Source organism: Ruditapes philippinarum, unplaced genomic scaffold (genome assembly GCF_026571515.1).
Source record: "Ruditapes philippinarum isolate M1 unplaced genomic scaffold, ASM2657151v2 ctg3248_1_1_1_1, whole genome shotgun sequence".
NCBI classification, from domain to species: domain Eukaryota; kingdom Metazoa; phylum Mollusca; class Bivalvia; order Venerida; family Veneridae; genus Ruditapes; species Ruditapes philippinarum.
This window is the reverse complement of record NW_026864929.1, coordinates 1-21,489: the sequence shown is the minus strand read 5'-3', so window position 1 is coordinate 21,489 and position 21,489 is coordinate 1. Positions and strand designations below refer to the sequence as shown.

General features: G+C 30.3%; 1 long non-coding RNA gene across 1 annotated transcript; it reads left to right on the top strand.

Moving 5' to 3' along the window:
• The first annotated feature begins 19,240 nt into the window (after positions 1 to 19,240).
• On the top strand, positions 19,241 to 21,348 carry LOC132727309 (uncharacterized). The gene is made up of 4 exons (XR_009625333.1): positions 19,241 to 19,626; positions 20,401 to 20,480; positions 20,808 to 20,849; positions 21,267 to 21,348. It is a non-coding gene; the product is annotated as an uncharacterized LOC132727309 (long non-coding RNA).
• The last annotated feature ends 141 nt before the right edge of the window (positions 21,349 to 21,489 follow it).

Genomic DNA, 21,489 nt, shown 5'->3' with positions numbered 1-21,489 from the left:
TAAAAAAAAAAATAATAAATAAATAAAATAAAATGAGGGCTCTGATTTTTCTTGTTATTGTGATACACTGTCAATTTACGAATAAAAAGAGCCCTATAATCTTCATTCCTAATGACGCGTGAAACATGAAAGTACACCACAAATATTACGGGCTATATATGTGCGCTGTATTGTTGATTTGTATACGACTGTATATACATACTTTTAGTGTTTTGTTTCCTTCTTCCTTCTAGTTTTTGGTTTGCTTTTGTTTTGGTTTATGATATTGAAATGGCTTACATAACCGACAAAAAATTCTTAAAGACCGCCCTAAACGCTAAAATTTATTATAATTGAAGGCTCGTTTTGATTGAGCATGTTCATTGTAAAGTGTAAGTTTCGGTCGATGTGCACTTGCACAAGCTTAAGCAGAATTATTATTTTAACATTTTTACATGAAGAAAAATGTTCACAAAAATGACGATATAATAATGATAGCTTTCTAAAATTCCCTTTCGCCTGTACATTAACTTTTAATATTTGAATCAGACCACATATAGAAATGTTAAGTTTTCGCCTCATTTCTGCCCATGATGTTAAGACTCTACATGTATTTGATGGTAGTTTGACTTTCTTGTAAATATATTTAAACGATGAAAAATTAAAAATGATATACTTCCTTAAGTTTAAATAAAATAATATATAATTTCAAAACTTAGTCTTATAACATTAAGACCTGATTTGTGAGTAAAACATCACTTTCAAGTTGACATCGTTTCAACCATATTTTCCCATTTTGAAATAGAAAAGTGTTGAATTATATTTGACGAAGCAATACTACTTATTGTAACCGAACGATCTTCGTGTTTGAAAACAATTGTTGTATACAACTCTTCTGAATGGCAGTATGACAAACATGTTTTTTTGTTTGTTACTCAAAAGCAAGCCATCTTAATCTTAAAGAGGAAGTTTTAACAAAAAAGTCATTTCAAACATAACACAATGAATTATTACCCTTTGCCCTGTCGTTTGTTTAAAAAATAGGTAAAACCTTTCAAAAGAAAAGTAAAGAATAGCATACAAATCAAGTATTTAGATTTTGAAAAAATGAATTGCTTCAAAACAGTCAGCAAACCCTTTTGATGATAAGGCTTTGCTTTACAAGTCTGAATACTGATACCAAATACTGTTATATCAGAAAAAAGAGGTAACAGCGTGCATACAAAATATTTTTTCGCAACTTCTTCACCGTGAATAAACAGGATTTTGCTATACATCATTCATTTTTTCTTCTGAATCTAAACGCATACTAATTTTCATATTTATTAATAATTTATTATTATTGCGGCGAGATTGTTCAACCGATTTTTGTACAAAGCTAACATTTAAACAGCCTTCTAACATCGTATCAAGTATATTCACTTCTCCATGAATAAGCTAAATATAATGCATGCACATTTACTAAGTGAGATTATCACCTTTAGTTACAAGTTTGCTTTTTTTAAATAGTTCAAAGTATTCTATTGTTAGACTTACATCGTACTTTTATGTCGTAACGAATTTTATTTTTAGAAATAACTTATTTATTTCCTTAATACAAATTGCATTTATAAAAGTATAAAATACACAATGACAAATACACAAAATCAATATGCAAAATATATCAGATTTTTTTTTATTCGAAACAATTCAAAACAAAGTAATTCAAAATATTTACTTTTAGTTAAAGCATTTAACAAATAATGACCTGGTTAAAAAGATACAGACAGTTTTCGTTTTATCTCTATAGGAAAACACTATCAATCGTTCGGAAAAGTTCCAAATAAGGCCGTTACCGGGATAAAAGGGACAGGGGGTGGGGGTAGGGAATAAAACGGAAGGGAGGAGCACAATATTGGAAAATGAGGGGTATGGAAAGGAAATATTTACGGCGAACGACAATTACACATAATAAAATGTCTTACGATGCAAAACATGTTGCAATTCGAGTCATACATGTATAAAAAGTAACACCGAGTTTTACCGTTTTTTCGGCAACAGTTTTTTTTAAAGTGTCCTCCCGGGGTTTCCCAATTCCATTTGCTCTGTTTTTACTAAATCTTTTTGGTTATAAAATTTATTGAATTCCCCTTCTTTTGTTGATCTTTTTTTTCATGCAGGGGTTGGGTAGGGCAAAATAATTTAAATACTGACTTGATATGTAAATAGGGGTTTTAAAAAAGATAAAGAAAATGATTTTTTAACCCAAACACACCCCCACCAATCCCCTTGGATGGAGCAGACCCAAACACAAATCAGTTACCAGGGTTTAAAAAGGGAGGCGGACAAAAAACAAAACTGAAAAAATTTTAAAACAGTCCAACAAAACTTTTCCCCAATTTGGGAGGGGGTCAGATGTTTCCCCATCGGAATAATTTATAATGGCCGTTTTGAATAAAATTGATAAAAACATTTTGAAATAATAGTTTTGATGACCATCATTACAAATATAGAAGTAGTGTGACACAACTGAATATGACATGCATGATCTTAGACATTTGCACATCGGCAGCAAATATATTATTAAACAATGAAGCAAGCATGTTGCAGAGTTACAAATAATTTTACATATAAATATGTAGAAAAAAGAAGCATGCAGAGAAAATTACCTTTGGTTCTATCAGGTCAACTGTTATTTTTTATTAGAAAACAAAACATTGTAAGAACATTTTATATCATAAATTGCTTACGACTTTTATCTTTGACGTAACTTAAAGAAAGTAAATTATTCATTACTGGATAAAGCGACATTTTTATAAAATTATTATAGTATATTTTTGGGAACGTTCACATATGTACTATGACTTAAAGATTTATTTTCGAATTTTACTTCCTTTTCTCTTAATTAAATTAGGCTGCAAATAAAAATCGAAAATAACCTACAAGTATTCAACGATGCAACAGTTCAGTTGTAAATCTCCATGAAATGACCTTAAAGTAAAAAGTTAGTTTTATATTCGAATCAGTTCTTTTGAAATGGCAATTTGAGCACTGACTTCGTTATGCTTAATTTGTTTAAAGATCCAGAAGGAGGTCGAGCAATTATAGAGTTTGAATTAAATAACATCATTGCAGAATGTAAATAGAAAACTTAAATAAATCAATTTGTTGGTTTTCCTTGATTTTTAGTTTACATATATTTACATTTAATCCATGCCGATCCAACTAGGCAGCTTTCCTGGTTAACTTATTTCACATAATTTCTGACTAAGCGTAAGAGACAAATGACCTCTAGAAAATGTGCGAGATCAAATGTTATTGAGAAATCATGCCTCGCCATTGGATTTCTAGCTCCATTCTCTCTTTTTGAGATATGTGGGCAGACAATGTGTTACATAATTTCATATCTATGCAAATGTTTTATAAGCAGAAGAAGTTTTGTGGTGAAATAACGTGAAATTTGTGTCCATTATCTTAAGTTAAAATTCAAAGAGGATTGGGTATATTGTTTTGTTAATAAGCTCCTTTTTTAAGGCCGGGTAATAACAGTTTGAGAAAGTGTATAGTATTCACATGCACAATACTTGGCCTCAAATAACTTTGAACCTGGTATGGAGTTAGAATGATCCTCAAAATGATAACATCTAGTAAACTATAAAATGAAAATTTCAAACATTATCAAACAATCTGCGGTATTTCTAAAACAACCTTTGCAACATGTGTTTTCACTACTGATACATGAGGAACCCACTGAAAGACGTCCACCGGTGTCCATTGGAGAACAAATAACTTTTTGTCCATTGTGCCGTGACAAACACCTTTTCGTTTTCCATAACCCGAGAAATAACATTGACTGAATTACAGCTTGAAGCTTTGTTTTCATATTCCCGTGGTAGCTGTTATCTGTTTTTGTTCCTTTCATAAATTGCAACGACCATAGACTTCCGGCTTGATGAAAATATGTGCTGAAAACTGATACAAACTCCGGCAATAGGAGCTTTTAAATATTCCGGTAATAGGGTCATACCCGTTTCCGTCATTAATGAAGAAAAACTTCCGGAAAAATTAGTACTTCTTCCCTGCTTGTAATGACCATTGCTTTTGTTGTGTATGCGTTTAAAACCGCAACATTTCCTGTAAAAAAATATTATTACTTTATTCGGTACTTCGCACACGTTTTTTTCTCTACAGCTAAATTATGTCCTCTTTTAAAATTGGAAATGCTCTATGTAATATTCTTTGCAAAAGACTGTTAACGAAACGAAAAGAAATAAAAATGTTTAGTAACAAGGGAAATGCTATATTTTATCTTACTTGTTAGGGTATTCTTTTACAACCCGCTCTGTTTTGTGCCTGTCCCCCGAAACAATGGTTTTTCCAAAACGTAATGGACGTGGGTTTTGTCAGGACCCTACCCCACGGCGTATCCCCAATACCAAAAATGTCGCTGAACATGGGTTTCCCCATTTCCCGAACTTCCCGGGCCCCCCATTTAACTAAAAATTTAAAAGGGAATTTCCTTTTTATAATACCCTTGGGGGCGTTTCATTAACCCAATTTTTAGGGCTTTATTAAAGTTTGTTTAAATTTCAAACTGCGCGATAAAAATGCGTTTCAAGGAAAATCTTTTAAATTCAATTCTAAAGAAATAAACTAAAAGGGCTTTTTGGGGCCCCCTGAACTTTTTTTTTTTAAGTTAAAACATACACACAAAAAAACAAGTGCTGATTTAGTAAAGTCGTAACTTTACATAGAATTCAATAACTTTTCACATAATTCCCCTAAAAACAGATAAGGCAGTCTAGTGTAGTATTTAACGATATATGCATGGCATAAAAATGGAAGGATAACACATCATATGAAGTCAGATACGACGTCAATAGACCAAATGACGAAGAAAAATAACGTCTACGCTTAATAAAATTCAAATGTTTGCATTGATTATTTTATTTAAATATCATTTTTCTTACGTTGCAGTAAGAAAATGCACGGTCAATAAATCAACTGTTTTCAAATAAATTACTTCAGGCCTATCAACCTTAGTATGATATTTGTGCTAATTTGAACTCGGAAGGTGCATCCTACAACAATTCACTCAAATTGTATATTTATTTTCTAGATATCGAGAGGATATTATATTCGTTTAAGTAAAATATATGGAATTTATTTTCAAGAAACATGTCTACTTTATGCACTTTAAGAATATTAAAAAAATTTCAACACATTCAAAAGTCCCCTTACATTGTAACATTTATGATATGAAGTAAGTTAATTGATACGAAATATTTATGTATAAATATGTCAGTTATGACTGCTTAATCTGAAAGTGCAATCTACGACATAACTTTAGTCTGATGTTATAGACTTATTATTCTTCTGGTGTTTTAAATATCTAAATTAATCAGCACTTACGTTGCAAAAATTGTATTGTAGTTACTAAAGGGTATATAACATATAAATAAATGGACGTGCAGATAATATGATACAGTCCAGTAAAAACGTGTCAAAATATGCCGATAATCTTGAGTTCAATAATTTTCGTAAAGTAATGATATGATAAAAATAGTGATATAATTTAATTAAAAATTCCATTGATAACCATGCAAAGCAGTACCATATATTAATTACTGTTTTCGCACAGAAATATGCCCTTCTCAATTTCTAAAAAAAAAATCAGTGTTTTTAAATGACTTCCTGATGACAAAACAGTTTATTCATTTGGTGAAAAAAGAAACGAAAAAAAGACAGACATCATTGCAAGCAAACATGTATCGTTCATTTATGCAACCTGTCGTATTTAATTTTATAAATGGTTGCGTTAGCGTAACTTACCAGGGCATTTTTGAAGATGACAAAATTTGTTTTGGCTTCCCTTTCCTTGACAGTGAAGGCCTCCATTTTGTGGCGCTGGATTAGTGCATGTGCGATGACGAACCTCTGAACCTATTCCACAAGTGACATCACAGGATGACCATGGTGACCACGGGGACCAATTTCCATCAACTGCAATTTGGCAAAAATGCTTTCATTTAGAGCGTGTAATGTATTTATTTATATATTTATCTTCAGATTATGCTATTGTATTATAAAAATTCATACATTCTCGTACAAAGTTTTGATTCCATTTTTAATTCAGCAACCTTTTTGACTTTAATGGGAGCCAGTGTTAATTTGCTAAAATGGTCAGCTGTTTTAAATTCAAATAAAAATATTTCTCACCTGTCGTAAATACGTTAAAAAAGTAAAACATTTATTGATCTCCTCCTAAGCTTATGTTGAATCATAATCTTTAACACTTTCTATGTTATGCGATTTAATTAATGATAAGAACTCAAGTCAGACATACCCAAATTACAAAGATTGCAATATCTTGGACAAATTTTCTTTGCTTGCGTTGTTACTTTACAAATACTAAACATTGAATTCAATTTCGCACAGTCAGTTGAAAACGTCATCCTTGCAACATTGGTGTCCTGCAAAAAAAAGTCCAATCCAATTTAATACTCTTCAGTTTAATGTTTAAAATTAAAAATGAATGAGACGGATTGTACTACCAAGAAGGATGTCCCGCTAATTGGGAGACGAAAACCGCAAATGACGTCATATTAGCGCAGCAATTTTGAAATGGACGTAACTGTAACGTCAGGTTATAACATAAGTCAACGGGAATTAAAATATAATTTTAACGTTTTAACTATAGTACTAACTTTAAATAAACGAAACACATACTTCAAGCTATTGATGTCAGGGTTTACAAGACATTAATTTAAATTATTTTACTATTATAACTTATAAAAAATGAAATGTTCAAATTTGGTGACAAAGACTATATTACGTTCCAGAGAAAATGGATTGTTTTAACCGTATTTATTTCAAATATTCAAATATTGCGAAGTCCATTGACATACATAAAAGGATACTTCTGTAAAAGTCATTTTGATTGACATTTTGTATTTAATGACACACTATTGACACAGGGATTGATTTTATTTAATACCACAAAATACACGTTTGACATCACTTGTATGATGTACTTTTTATTGATATAGACTTGAAAATGCGACAAAACTTTTTGGTTTAAACATATTTAGTTTAGCGCGATTGCGAAACAAGTTCTTGCAACTTATATTAACCACTGTTCTAGTCCGCTTCCTGGAACCAACCAGTACTGGGTGTCGTCTATGAAAGAAAATTGGTCGTAACCCCGAGAGGCTTGAACCCCATTTTATCTTCCCGGGGTTTAGAGGCAAAACACATTTTACCCAAATTTGGGCCCCCATCCTTTTTAAAATGCATTAAATTTTTTTTGTTTTTAAAAAAATTACTTTTTTTTTTTTTCAAACAAAAATTACGCAACAATAACCCTTTTCAAATTTTTTTAAATTTGTGTAAATCTTTTTTTGAGGGGTTTAAAAAACTAGTCCATCAAATTTTCATTTTTTCCCGTTTAGCAAAACTTCCCTGACAAAAGCTACTTGGTTTTAAAAATTCATCTTGCTTTAACCCCCCGAAAGTATTTTGGGAAATTGGGGCATATTCACCACAAAAAGCTGAAATATAAAATTTCCATATCAATTTCGACATTGTCTCCACAGGAAGTTTTGGAAATGATGATTTCCAGAAACCTATTTAACAAATAAAATAACCCTTAAAAAATTGCAGACTCGGTTCGATTTAGTCTGTACATGAGGGATTATGAAAAATTGCAACATCCGTAACGCCATTTTTCGAATTTCGAGTGACTTAAAACATTTTTTAAAAATTCTTCTTTGATAAGCTTGTCGTTACTTTACTGTCCATGCAAAAATGTAAGTTTACTGATTTTCTTAGTTTATGTGTAATGTTAAATTAATTATAAAAACATTCCTTATTTTGACTTTTACATACCGGATCTTGAATTATTATTATTGATATCAATTTATAGTGTTGCTTTGGTTTTCAAACTAGCCTTATTTTAAAAATACTGTGTCACTTATAGTTAGATGTTGACACGACATAGGTGCAAGAAAACATATAATGAACATAAAAATATATATTACCATTTTGTCAATACACCCTAGGCTTAACCGAATTTGTGTTGTATATTCCCGCTTTTTATAGCACACCTTTGGGAAAAATATACAGAAAAATTGTCTGACAAGCATTGTATACATTTCAATAAGGTAGTCATCAAAGCTAATTAATACAATTTCGGTATAATACCCTCCTAAGAAGCAAAAAAAAAAAATACGTCGAAGTGTTCGATTAGGCTTGGTTGGTTATTTTGAAATTGACTGCAATATTATCAAATCATAAAGAAGTTGCTTGTTTTCTTTTTAAGATACCATTTTGCAATATTTTGAAGAAAGTAAAGTATGTAAATATATTTCTTTTCAAGATATTATTACACATTTCGTCATTTTCACCATTATTTTTTAGTAATACACTTTATACATATAAATGTATTACACACTTTAATTGAATGACATTAAATGCTGCACTTAAAAGAACATCATTTATTTATTATCAGACTGCTTTGTCAGTTAATTTCTAATTGTTTCAAAAATCTGCATTTAATCCTAAAAGTTGAAAGCATTTTTTTGCAAACCACATCGAATTTTACATTATCTTTTTTTTCACAAAATCAAATAAGACTTTGAATTGTGCTTCTTCACCATTCTGATATGTAATTGTTTTTTACCTGTCCCTCTGAACATTTTTCAATGGATTTACTACATTCACTTAATCTGTTTGCACCGGAACATGTGAAACAAGAGAGAGACGCTGAAACGTGATTGAAAATAGCATAATTAGAGCTGAATGCTTAAAGCCACGTGCCTCAAGATGAGTCAAAATATTTCAATAAAATAAAACTTGAGACAAATGTACTGAAATATAAGAAAAAAAATATTATTATTTGCGATAAAATAACTGATTTTTCAGTATTTTCAACTTTATTTATACTGCGTTACAAAAGCAGTAAACGCTATTTATCCATTTCAGACCACGTTTTTGGTTAACGTGGTTTGTAAGTGCCAGTGATAATGTGTAAACTGCTTCCTATACCTTATTTTAAAATGTTACACATTATAATACATTTTCAAAATTTTCATGAAAATTAGCATGGATCTAGAAGCGCGCTGCTTTAAACATTAATGTTATTATTTTCTTTGACATACATCATATCTTAAAGTGATCGCGTGATTGAGTATGAGAGATATGACAAGAAACACAACTATTTTCAAGTTTACGCTTTTAAACTGAATCGTTAATTTACGTGAAACATTAAGGAAACTAATGAATGTTCTAACTTACCTGTACATCTGATTGTAGATAAAGCAAGAAACAATGTAGATACTGAAATACAAAAGAGTGGAGTAACTTTTTGTAACAAAAAGTTTCAAAATATACATAAATATAATAATAAATTCAAACCTGGATTCATCTTGATGTTTTCATGGCGTAGTCATGACACTATTATTATTGACATTGGAATAAAGTTTTATCTTAAAACTAAACCCGATTTATTTATCCAAACTTGAGTATGATAAAGTAAATCTTTATAAACTTACAGTTAATGGAAATTATCGTTAATTCACGATTCCATGAATGATAAGTAATCAAGTAATAAAGATACAGATATCATTTTATCATCAATAAAATTGTAAAATCATTAAGAGAAACTACTCACAGTGTAGCATCATTTTCCTCTTTATTATTTGTCCTTGTATCTTGTATATGACTCTTTTTTCTGTTGTAAAATAACAGTCAGAATGCATAAATTAGTACGAATCTTTAATAGTAGTAGTTGAAAATAGGAACAAAAAACCTGATTTAAAGGTATGTTTTCCCCCACATACGTTACTGCTTTGGCAGTCCAAATATTGATACAGTTTTTACATACGATATACGAGGGATGTTCGAACATTACATAGAGTTCTATCATAAAACAGAAATATGACACAGGAGAATACAAAAAGAAACACTCATGTGTTTTCAATTTATACCTGAGCGATAGGTGCAATAAAGATATTAATAGTATTGCAGATGGCCGTCGGCACACTGTTTAGATACGCAATAGTAACAGTAATCCTGGGCAGCCCAACATATACCGATGTATATTCATCATTAAATATCACTGATTATAAATTGGGTCAATAGATTTGTTTTTGTAAATTCCGCCAAAATATAAATGTACATATTTATAATGTCTTTGTAGATTTGCATGTCATTTCAGCATTCAAAGGAAGATGACGGCCGTCTGACAGATCCAGCTAGCGTAGATGTTTAAACTGCGTGTTGCCACACTTCATGGAATTCTTACACCCGCATTAAACATGTCAAAGCTAGATGTGCATTAATATCTATGTTCAAGCAAAGTTCATTTGATGATAATTGTTTATTAATAATATGTATCGAATGTATTCATGATTTATTAAGTATGACGTTATAGGATTTCAACATACGAGATACAGCGTTTAAATATGTTGAAAAGTCTGATTTACGTTTCCTTACAGAATCAATTAATTATTGACATGATGATAACTTCATGTTCATTTTTTAGATTCGCGCTAGATTAGTACATAGACTCAGTAAACATTACGAGAAAGAGCGCAGGCGAACGAGTCAGGGGCGTTCCTCCGCGGCGGACACTCTAGCGAGGGAGACATATTTTTTTTGAGATGATGAAATATAATTTGAATTGAACCATTAATTTAATAAAGCGAGTGGATCCATCACCACCAACGTTGCATTGAGTGCAATTGCGAGTATTTTGAAAAGCGTTGACTTGATTGTAAGATTGACGTTCACCGTGCGCTTGCGTTTGATAGGTGCATGTTCTCATTCTTCATTTTAAAATTACATACATTTCCTGTTATTTGTCTTCTACAAAACATACATGATGTAGAAAAACTGGAAAATCGAACACTTTAAAAACAAATAACGGCAGAGTTATACCAAAAGTCAACGTTTATACGAGAGGTGTTCGGAATATTCGAAGACAAGGCTATACATTGTGGGAAATAAGATATATCCTTACTTTATTGAAACGGACTGTGATACATGACAGAATGACAAAGGAACATAATATGTCTAGAGTGTGAGAAGGATTGGTTCTTCGACTGATGAAAACAGAGGAAATGGCATAGCGGGTGTATGCGCATGCGTCGTCGGACTTTTTACGATTATCGGGTGCGGAAGGCGTTTTGTTGTTACCTAGCAATATAACTATAATGGACAAAACTTTGGTGCATCAATTTAGCGATAATCAAAACGGTATTCCACGAAATTGAAAACACCAAACTCCCCACACTGTTGAAGTCTTAACAAACTAAATCTGCAAAGGAAGTTCTGTTCATCCCCTGAAAAGGGATGCAGCTCCAGCACACTGTGCCTAGCCATGTAATAGTAAACGCCAAATATTATCAGAAGGTAAATATTCAGTTTGAAATAACATCAAACCTCTCATAATACGAAAACGTATTATAAACAAATCAAAATTGACGACGATATTGATGACCTGTGCGTTATATTTATAGGACTTATAAACGTAAAAGAGGCAATGAGTTGAACGGATCTTTTTACCAGGTTATCCTCCGTGATCTTATTCGAGCAATTAGAAAGAAGCGACCTTATATGGACATATAGAAAACGTATTTTCACGAAGACAACACACTGGCACAGCAATGTGAAGAGACTCTGCTGACTATTGACGTGATTGGCCTCCGACAAAGACCAACTAATTCCGCTGTATTTCAAAGACTAGAAATTATGCGGGATCTACCATAACTACACATTAGTGTTCGGTCTATGGTATATCGGTATTGTTTCAAAAGTATTCTGGCAATAGGTCGGCAGACAGCAGAAAAGTGTGGCCTCGAGTGGACGTTACTTTGAGAAGGAAATAAAAACTGACGTTCATTTGACGTTGTCAAAGTTCTCCGTGACTTTTTGTATAATTATGTTGTATTAAGTAATAATGATAATATTTATTATTGATCATTTTCTTTTTTTCAATTTTGCAATTGTGTTTGTTAGATATTTATATATTACAGGCAACATTTCTTATATAAGTATGGATTAAGAGTAAAACATAGTATAAGGACTTTCCGAACAATCCTCAAATTTCTTTCATAAGATGCAGGCTTTATGTTTTTGAACATAAATATAATATACTGAGATTTGAAAAGGACGTATGATTTAAGAATTTATCATTTTATCTTTCAAAAGTATCTTCATGCACCATTTGAAATTGTAAGCAATTTACCCAGAGATAATGATCACAGAAATTTACAATTTGATTACTATAACTTTTTATTTCAGACACATGGAAATAAGAATAATTTAAATTTAAAAAATAGATGTTGAAAGAAATGATTATGTATTAAAACAATTATTGAAAATTATGACATCGCAATTTTTCAAAACGGAGAATAACAATTTAAACTAGAAAAAAATACATTCTAGCAATTTTAATAAAAATCTGTAACTTAAAGTAACATATTGATGATATAAAATAAATAAAAATATATTGCTCATACAGAAAACATGAATATCAATATAATATATTTGAAAATGAATATTATAATAATAATAGTTTTACTATCAAAGGTTTTCAACTTACCGCCGTCCTATTTGCGCACATAATAGGCAAGGAAGAAGGAAAATAATTAAAACATTTATAAAAACTTTGATGTAAACTTTTGCATTTTTTTAAATTACTTACTTTTGTTATTTGGATTTGGTAAGTATGCTGTATCAAAAGGGGGGTAGGAGGTGAATGAACAGAAATAGTTACAATTGTTAAATAAATGACTATCACCTTGGTGTTAAACAATTTGTTAACCTTGATGTCTTGTAGCATGGTAGACATGCCTCTAATGCACACATCACTATGTTAAAAAGTAATGTACGCCGTTAATGTAATATTGCCAACCACAGAACTTTATTTACAAGATAACATTGAAACCGGTCTGACATTTGATTGCGTTTATTTCGGTCTAACCTTTGATGGCGTTTTATACCGAGCTGACCTTTGATAACGTTTTGTTTCGATCTAACGTTTGATGACTTTTTATTAATTTTGTCTTTATTTCCTGACAATTTGACAATATTTGGAAAATCTTTTCTTTATTTAACGCCGTAACAACACAGTAGAGGTGACATGGCAATCTTCTTCAAGCCTTACTTGTGCAGGCACGACCTTCGGTACCCTTTTTTGCATTGTTTTAGGTACGAACGGGCATTCGAGGCGACTAATCGAGGTTACATAAGCTAGCACTATAACTTTCTTAAATGAAAAAAATCAAATCAAAATTCCTTGGCAGGAGTCTAACCCACAGAGGTTAGGATAAAGTGGTCTGAAGTCAACGATATTAAGTCTTCGGCCAAGACATGAATCGAACTACATTACAATTTAGTAAGATGACGGCATTAAAAATGCAAATACAGTATGAAGGGCATAACAATTATTTATTTTTCTATTTTCATATTGTTGACAGGTATAACATCTCAAATCTATACAAAGGCCACAATGTTGAATATCAAAGGCGCCAACATACTGATACAGAATATAGTGTTTAAATGGCCATCTTTTTTAAAAAAAAAAACATTAAAAAAGTATTTATATTTTCCTTCTTCCTCGTGAATAAACTACTTGCTGAAACGATTTAATAAAGTATGATAGTTACCTGAAATGTTAGTGTTTTATTTTTAGATTCTGTTACGTGTCTTTATAATTTTTATGCCTTTATTAATAGTGACTAGAGTCGTGTTTATATCTGAGTATATTTAATAAAAACTTAATTATTATACACCTTTTGCATCTTATAATTATAATAACATGTATATATCTGCTATAACAATGATTTTTTGTATATTTTGCACAATACTTTCAATCTTATTTTAAACTTGAAGCAATAAATACAAAATTAACGGTATATCGAACATATAGAACTAATATAGTAATAGGGTTTGAAAAGTTAAAAAAAAGACAAAAATAATTTATGTAACAGCAAATGTCAATTGTATTAATATTCATACAGTATTTTTTTTTTTCGAAAAATATACCTAATTTTGTTTGTCAAGGATTTAGTCTTTGCCTATAATGTTCTTCTGAATGTACACTGTCACTTTATTCTTCGTCTATGAAGTATTTAGGTATTTTCTATCATAAAAACACCGCTGATTAAAGTAATTTAACATATGAATGCCTAGGAAGACTTGAAAATATATCGTGAAGTAATACCCAGGTAGATTTCATTATGATGATCTTTGTTAGGTCTATTTTTATATGAAACCATTTGTCACTAACTGAAATTTTGGTAAAGAAAAGTAAACATGTTCTTATATATATGGAGTTCTGCTGCAAAAAAACTAGAGTAGCAAGAGAAGAAGCGGCCCTAAAATGAAACCGATGATGCTGATAGGTGGGTCCCATTTTACTAAAAAGCATTTTTTTAAACTTAAGAAGAAGAAAAAAGATAACAACAAAACAATCCTTTAAACAAAATGAGTTGCTTTAAGGTAGCTCGGTACTTTCCGACCGAAATTTGACAACATCTCGGATCTTGATGATTTTTGGAATGCTTTACTCAAGCAGCTTTATTTTGTAAAGGAAAGGCGTTAGTATGACGTCAAAGCGCCCTCTAGCGGCGGCAGCGGAATAGCGACTTATTAATCGACAAAACGACCTGTTTTTATAAATTCTCATCCGATTTCCTCCATTTAAATTTAATTATGTTCAGGAGACGTATGCCTTTACATTGAGATGTCTTTCTTTTAACTTTCCTATTGTTAGTTACGGTGTAAGATCACAATGACCTTTTTTCGTTTGAGTGAAATATGGAAAATATTTTAACGAAACATGATACAATTCCAAATATTTTTACTATATACAATTCTATATATTTCATTCCAACCCCGCACGTTACTGAACATGTTTCCAAAACTTTTTAAGAGTGAAATATATAGAATTGTATATAGTAAAGTGCAAATATATTTCATATTTCACAAAAAAAAAACGAAAAAAATAACCGTTTTAATTTTACCTCAAAAAAGGTGTGTATGCTTATACATATTTGCTTCGCAAGCGCAATTGTACAGCGCGCTGTAATACATTAATTATTTAATTTAATAAGTGGCTGACGCGGTTTGAATTCAATACGCAATTTGTCACAGCCATAACGGTCTTGAAAAAACATAACCGGAAATTACCGATGATGAAATGAAAAGCTGAAGCTACGCATTGCAAAAGAGATACATAATTAATTATAAGAAAATATGACAATATAACAAAAATACATATGAGTTTTGTCTCCGCCCACAATGATATTTATTTTTCATTCTGTTTTTCACAAAAAAAAAGATATATATTTTGCTGATATAACCCTGTGCTTAATGGGTAAAATTAAATAAAAATTATACTTTCTCTTTGTTATGCGTTGATGCATCTATCAGCAATTCGTTAAAACATAATTATTTAAGCTCAATTGCGAAACAAGTTTTTGCAACTTATATTTATCACTTTCGAGTCCGCTTTCTGGAACCAACCAGTACTGGTGTCATATGAAGAAACATGGTCTTGACCCGAGTAGGGCTCGAACTCATGACCTCTTGGTTGAAAGGCATACACCTTAACCACTAGGCCACTGCTCCCCTTTAGGCAATAGTAAAACATTAACAAACATATACTATTGAATAATAAAAGTATGTAAACATAGCTTATTGTATTGATGGTTGAGTATGTCAGAAGAAAAATGACACATTATTAAAAGACAGGAAGATTGCAACTTGTTTCATTGGTAGGTTTGATGCCTTCCATTTTACTTTTCATCAAATCTCGTCTCAATTTTTGTCAATTTTTGTTCATTTTATCCCCGGTTTAAAACATTCATGCCAGTTGTCTCCGAACAGTACACATTTTTACAAAGAACAACTAAGATCTAGACGCGACACTTCAATTTACGCAATAATCACAGAAACTTGCACTCATTAATTATGTTTAATTGAATGGAATTCTAATATTAATTAACATACATTGACACACAAACAACTTCTCTCTGATGTTTACAAAATATTTTCAAAGTGCCCAAGTTTAAAGGATAAATGGTAGTTATCAGACGATCACAAAAGATCAGTGCCTAACGCTTCAACAAACACAATACAAGCAATTGATAAACAATATAATCAATTAAATCAAGTTGTTGCTATTTTATGTCCTAAAGTAAACATAAGCATGATATGCATAGATTAACATGATTTATACTATTATTTTTTTAATTCCATTTATTTATTTCATTTGTTTTTTACTTTTATGTTTGCTTACACCGGTTCTCGATATATCGCAAAAATTATAAAAATATATTCGAAAAGTAGCATCAGACAAAGTGTAGATATTTTCAAGTATCTATCTTTGATATTTTTTATTTATCTCTTTAAATTATTATAGCAGGTACATTTAAAGCTGGAATACTTTTTAGACTAATTTTGCTATGATGACAAGACGGTTGATTGCGCTAAATTGAACTCCATGTTTAGTATTTGTTAGGTAACAAGTCCAGCAAAGAAGATATGTCTAAAATATTGCAATCTCTAAAATCTGAGTAAGTAGAAAGTATTGTTAATTCACAATTTTACTACATTCTGCCTGAAAGGAAATCTACAACAGGCGCAAAATTTGCAAAATTCTGTGTAAAAAACTTGTCATTTGATTAATTGAAACATGTTGTACTTGTTCTGGGGACACTTGAATGGACTACTTGTATGTCACCTAAAATAATGTAAAGTGATTTTAACGGCTATTTTACACAGACGCAATTTTTATTATACAATTATCATGATAAATTAGTAAATAAAATAAATACTTGTGTTACTTATCTTTTAAATTCTCAAAAGTAATTTAAATGGGTGCCAGACTTGCTTCAAGAATAAAGTCGATGCTACCTTGTACGTGTAAATCATTGACTGTTTGTAAAGCTGAACTGCAATCTTGCAGTGTCGGTACATCTACTGATCATTTACCAATTTATATATATGCCTTGTTACGTATTGTGTTACAAATGTATTTCTCTAGGAAATCATCAATAGTATTTTTTGTCGGATATATATTTTATGCAGTAAATGGAAATTGGACTCCCTGGTCACAATGGTCATCATGTGACATCATTTGTGGGTTCGAATCACTGTTACGGCATCGGTCTTGGACGATTTCGCCCCTCGAAATGGGGGCACTATTTGGGAATAGAACCGAACAAAATAAATGTCAACTGAAGTTATGTCCTTGTAATTTATCATTAAAGGAATATTTAATATAATAAATGTTGTTTGTTATAGAAAGGCAACACATCTTATCATTTATACAAAGCTTGGTATGTAAAGATAATGTTAGAAGGCGTTTTAAGAAATATATTTAAAAAAATAATAATGAAAACAATAAAGGCAAAATTCAATATTGTAATTTTATCAAAGCATATTTGTAATAAAACAGTATACCTCTTTATAACCATCATGTATAGCTTCTGCTCACCTATTTTAATTATTTCTTCAATATGGTCAGTCATTTCTATACAAAAACCGTTACATACATAGCTATCATGTAACTAACACTGGTCAAAGCTATTCCTGAAAGCACCATTTTGATATGATGATTGTTAATATTCATACTCTCAATAGATGACAAGGATGAACATTTCTTTTACATATGTTTGTATCACTTTTGCAGCATTATTATCAAATGTTTTATAATAGAAAAGTGCGATAAGTACACTTTGGAGAAAAAAGTATCAACAACAAGAAACAAACAATAAATCCTGTACCAGATGACATAAAAATGAGATTGAATGTTAACTGCAGCAAGTGTTGACAAGAATTTCTAAAGGGAGTGCACATGAGCCTCACACACGCTTTGACTTGTTTGCGAATAAATCCAATTCTTGTTGCTCTTCAACTAAACGTAGTTGTACATTGTAATTCAGATGTGAGTTTTTATTATTAAAACTTAGAAATACACGGTTTTTATTGTTAAAAAATTCAGAATATCACGGTTTGTATTGGTAAATTGCAGATGTCCAAGGTTTTTTGCGATTTGTTGTTTTTTTTTTCAGCAAAAGATTATGATTAGTTGTACTACAACTCAAATACTCCATATTGGTTAAGTGGTTTTTTAATATAAGTTAATGCTTATTATAACAGGCAATTTTGACTTTAACTATTGAGCTATACATGGACTTAACACATTCCAGATCTAAGCACTTTAATATAATTTTTGATCCACTTTTATTAAAATATTTCATTTTAACATCTCTGCTCTGGTTAGAAATGGCATATTTCAAGACTTCTGTTATAATTAGAAATAACACATTAAAACGACACTTTAGACTTTGACTTTCAAGCTCTTGGCTTAACACATTCCAGATCTATAAATATTAAAGCATTTTTATATAGTTTTTAATCTCCTTATTTTTAAAATATGACACTATAACATCTTTGCTATAGTTAGAAATGACACATTTTAATACATCTTTCTCTATTATTAGAAATGGCACATTATAACATATTTGTTATTGTTAAAATGGCATATACTAAAATATATCCCTGTTTGCGAATATTTTCAGAAATAGTTTGAAAGATTTCGGAAAATACAAGAAGTAAAATTAGCAAAGAGATAACTCTATATGGACGTTTTTTTTAAAATTGATTCCTATACATTTAAGGAGTTTGTGTTCTTTATTTTTAGTTTGGAATATTATTTAATTGTCAACAATGTCGTTTTCGAAACAATTATTTCCGAATACTCTGAACTTTTGTTTAGTTTATTTCGAAAATAACAATTATATAATGCATGCGTCATATGATATTAATGTTAAAGACCGCCTTGTCAGCTGCCACTAAAACACATTGAAAGTAAAATGGTATCATATTCTTTCTAAGATGTAGTGCGATAAGTTTATTTTAGATATTGTAGTAGATGCTCATTTCCACGATTGTTTTTAATACTTTTGAAAAGATAAGCATAAAGTGCACACATTTAGCATTTTCGCAACACCACCATTTATCTAAAAACCATTGTATCATTTGAGTTGGAAATATTCGTTTCTTTTAATTTAATATAATAGATCTAATGGTTGATAACAATTTATAGCAAACAAAATCTCTGAGTTTTTGAAATATTAAGGAATCGAGTCAGAATCACAACAAAAACAAAGCAAAATGATGAAATCTTTAAGAAAGAATATACCAGTCAAGTTCCGCGGTGGTGACAATATAATTTCCTAAAATGATCAAAAATGGAGTAATCAAAAAGGCAAAATTGAAATGTAAAATGCCCGTTTTAATTAAGCCTGTTTATTGACAATAGTGGTAAACGCAAGCTTCCATTCATGACCACTATCACCGTCTTAAGTAGGATAAGCTTATAAACATGAAAACAATGAATAACTTGACTTTAGAACATTCGCATAATAACTTGCAAATACGGCTGTTATCATGGAAGCTTCATTGCTAAGATTTATATTTAAGAAAGTAAGGAACTTATATTTTATGAGGCAATAGAATATTTACAAAATGTGCACAAAATATTTTGAACAGTGTCATTCATTGGATAAAAACATAATAACAAAATTTATATTTTCCTTCTTCCGCCTAATGTGATAGTTTGTGATGAGCGTTTAGAGAGTAGGACTATATATTGTAAGTTATCAAAATTTAGTTATCTATTTACATTGATCTTGATATGACGTTTGTTTTATATTTAAAAAATCACAATTATGTGTATATTTAGAATGATTTTTGTAGACCAATAAAAAGCCTTTTATTTTTTTAAATTTTATACCACATTAAAGCTCCGATATATTACGTGAACTGTTATTTTATGTTTTAACGATATAAAAATTGTTAATGTTGCTAAAGTTTCCGATAAAAAATGTCTAAATATGTTTTTATGTTTTATTTTTAATTCCAATGTAACAATTCAGCTTTATATTATCAGACACAATTCTAATTAATAATAATATTAACTGAATGTAAATGAATGATTGAAAGTAAATTCATTATAAAATTTTGTTTATAAAGTAAGTAATTCGCCTCATTCGTATTACCTGGTCTTCATATTTAATAACAAATAATTAGAAAATACATAAAACAAAAAATAAATGCATAGTTTGCATAGATGAGAAGAAATACACACAATTGTCATTTTTTGTAAGGTTATGAGATCAAATTTCCCCATTTAGTCTTTGTCTGTACCGTCCGCTTTTTTTTACGTAGGGAAGTCATGTTTTCCTTTATGAAGTATTCCATTTCTAAATATATTTTTTTTAAGATTAAGCTGCAGCAGATAATGTTTTAAGCAAAGTAAAATTATAAAAGATTTATTTCGATATTTTTACATCCATTTGATATTTTACATTGTAATTGTACTTATCAGTGCATGTATTTATTTGATTTATATTCTTACATCGACAGTTATGTCTGTTAGAAAAGAATGAAGTAAACATCTTTACAAACTAAAAGAATGAAGCCTACTAGTATTTCATTTCAAATATGTAAGTCAATTTCATTTGTAAACATTTATTCGTAAAATAGCATGATTCAAACATGATTATACAATCTTGTTAACAAAAACAAAAAAAATCCTACAGCCGCACCACATCCAACATCGCCTGACAAACTTAAATCAGCTTGGTTGCACTCAAAAGATTTACATTGTTGAACATATTTTATCTCCATCAAGACAATAAACACAGAGACGGGTTAACTTAAAGTTTAAAAGAAAAAACAAATGTTTTTTTTTTCAACTTGTACATTTGCAATGATAATTTATCTAAACTATCATCTTGAAACAAAAGTTACACCCTCGGTTGTTTATTCAGGTTGGGTATTCATCTTCGCTGTATCTGCCATCAGTAGGTCACGTATGTAACATCTTTATTCTTTGTATTAAGTGCATTTTAAATATTTTAATAACAATGCGTGAATAGGAAAATTTTAACAATAACATGCACCGTATCTTCTTAAATCTCTATGCAGTTTGAAACTTAACTTTGTTAAAAGATATCACAATAAAAGTTTAAATATTTGATAATGGGCCATAACTGTAGTATGTTCAAAAGGTCCTTTTAAAGAACAATTCATATCCAGTTTTATTGCAATTGTATCTATGTAGTTATTCAAATGCATGGCATAAACACAAAGAAAAATTGGCTTCTTCTTTAAAGATTAAAGTCAATTCCATCTGCGTATTGTCTTAGACTGACATAATCAGTACCATTTATTTTCATTTTAATAATATTTTATAATCTTTATTAAACACATGATTGTTTTTCTTTTAGATTCCTTGGAGTGTTTCAGTTGTACTGATGCTGTAAATTTACGCGAATGTAAATCAGTGGAAAAATGCGAGGAAGGTCAGGTAACATACCACAGTTCCATTATTCTATTACAAAAATAATTGTGCAGAAGTAATGAATATTTGTTTATTGTAATGTTTATACGTCCTTCTATGTGCAACCAAGTAATAGCGTCCATGTTGATTAGCTTGATCGAAGTGTTTAA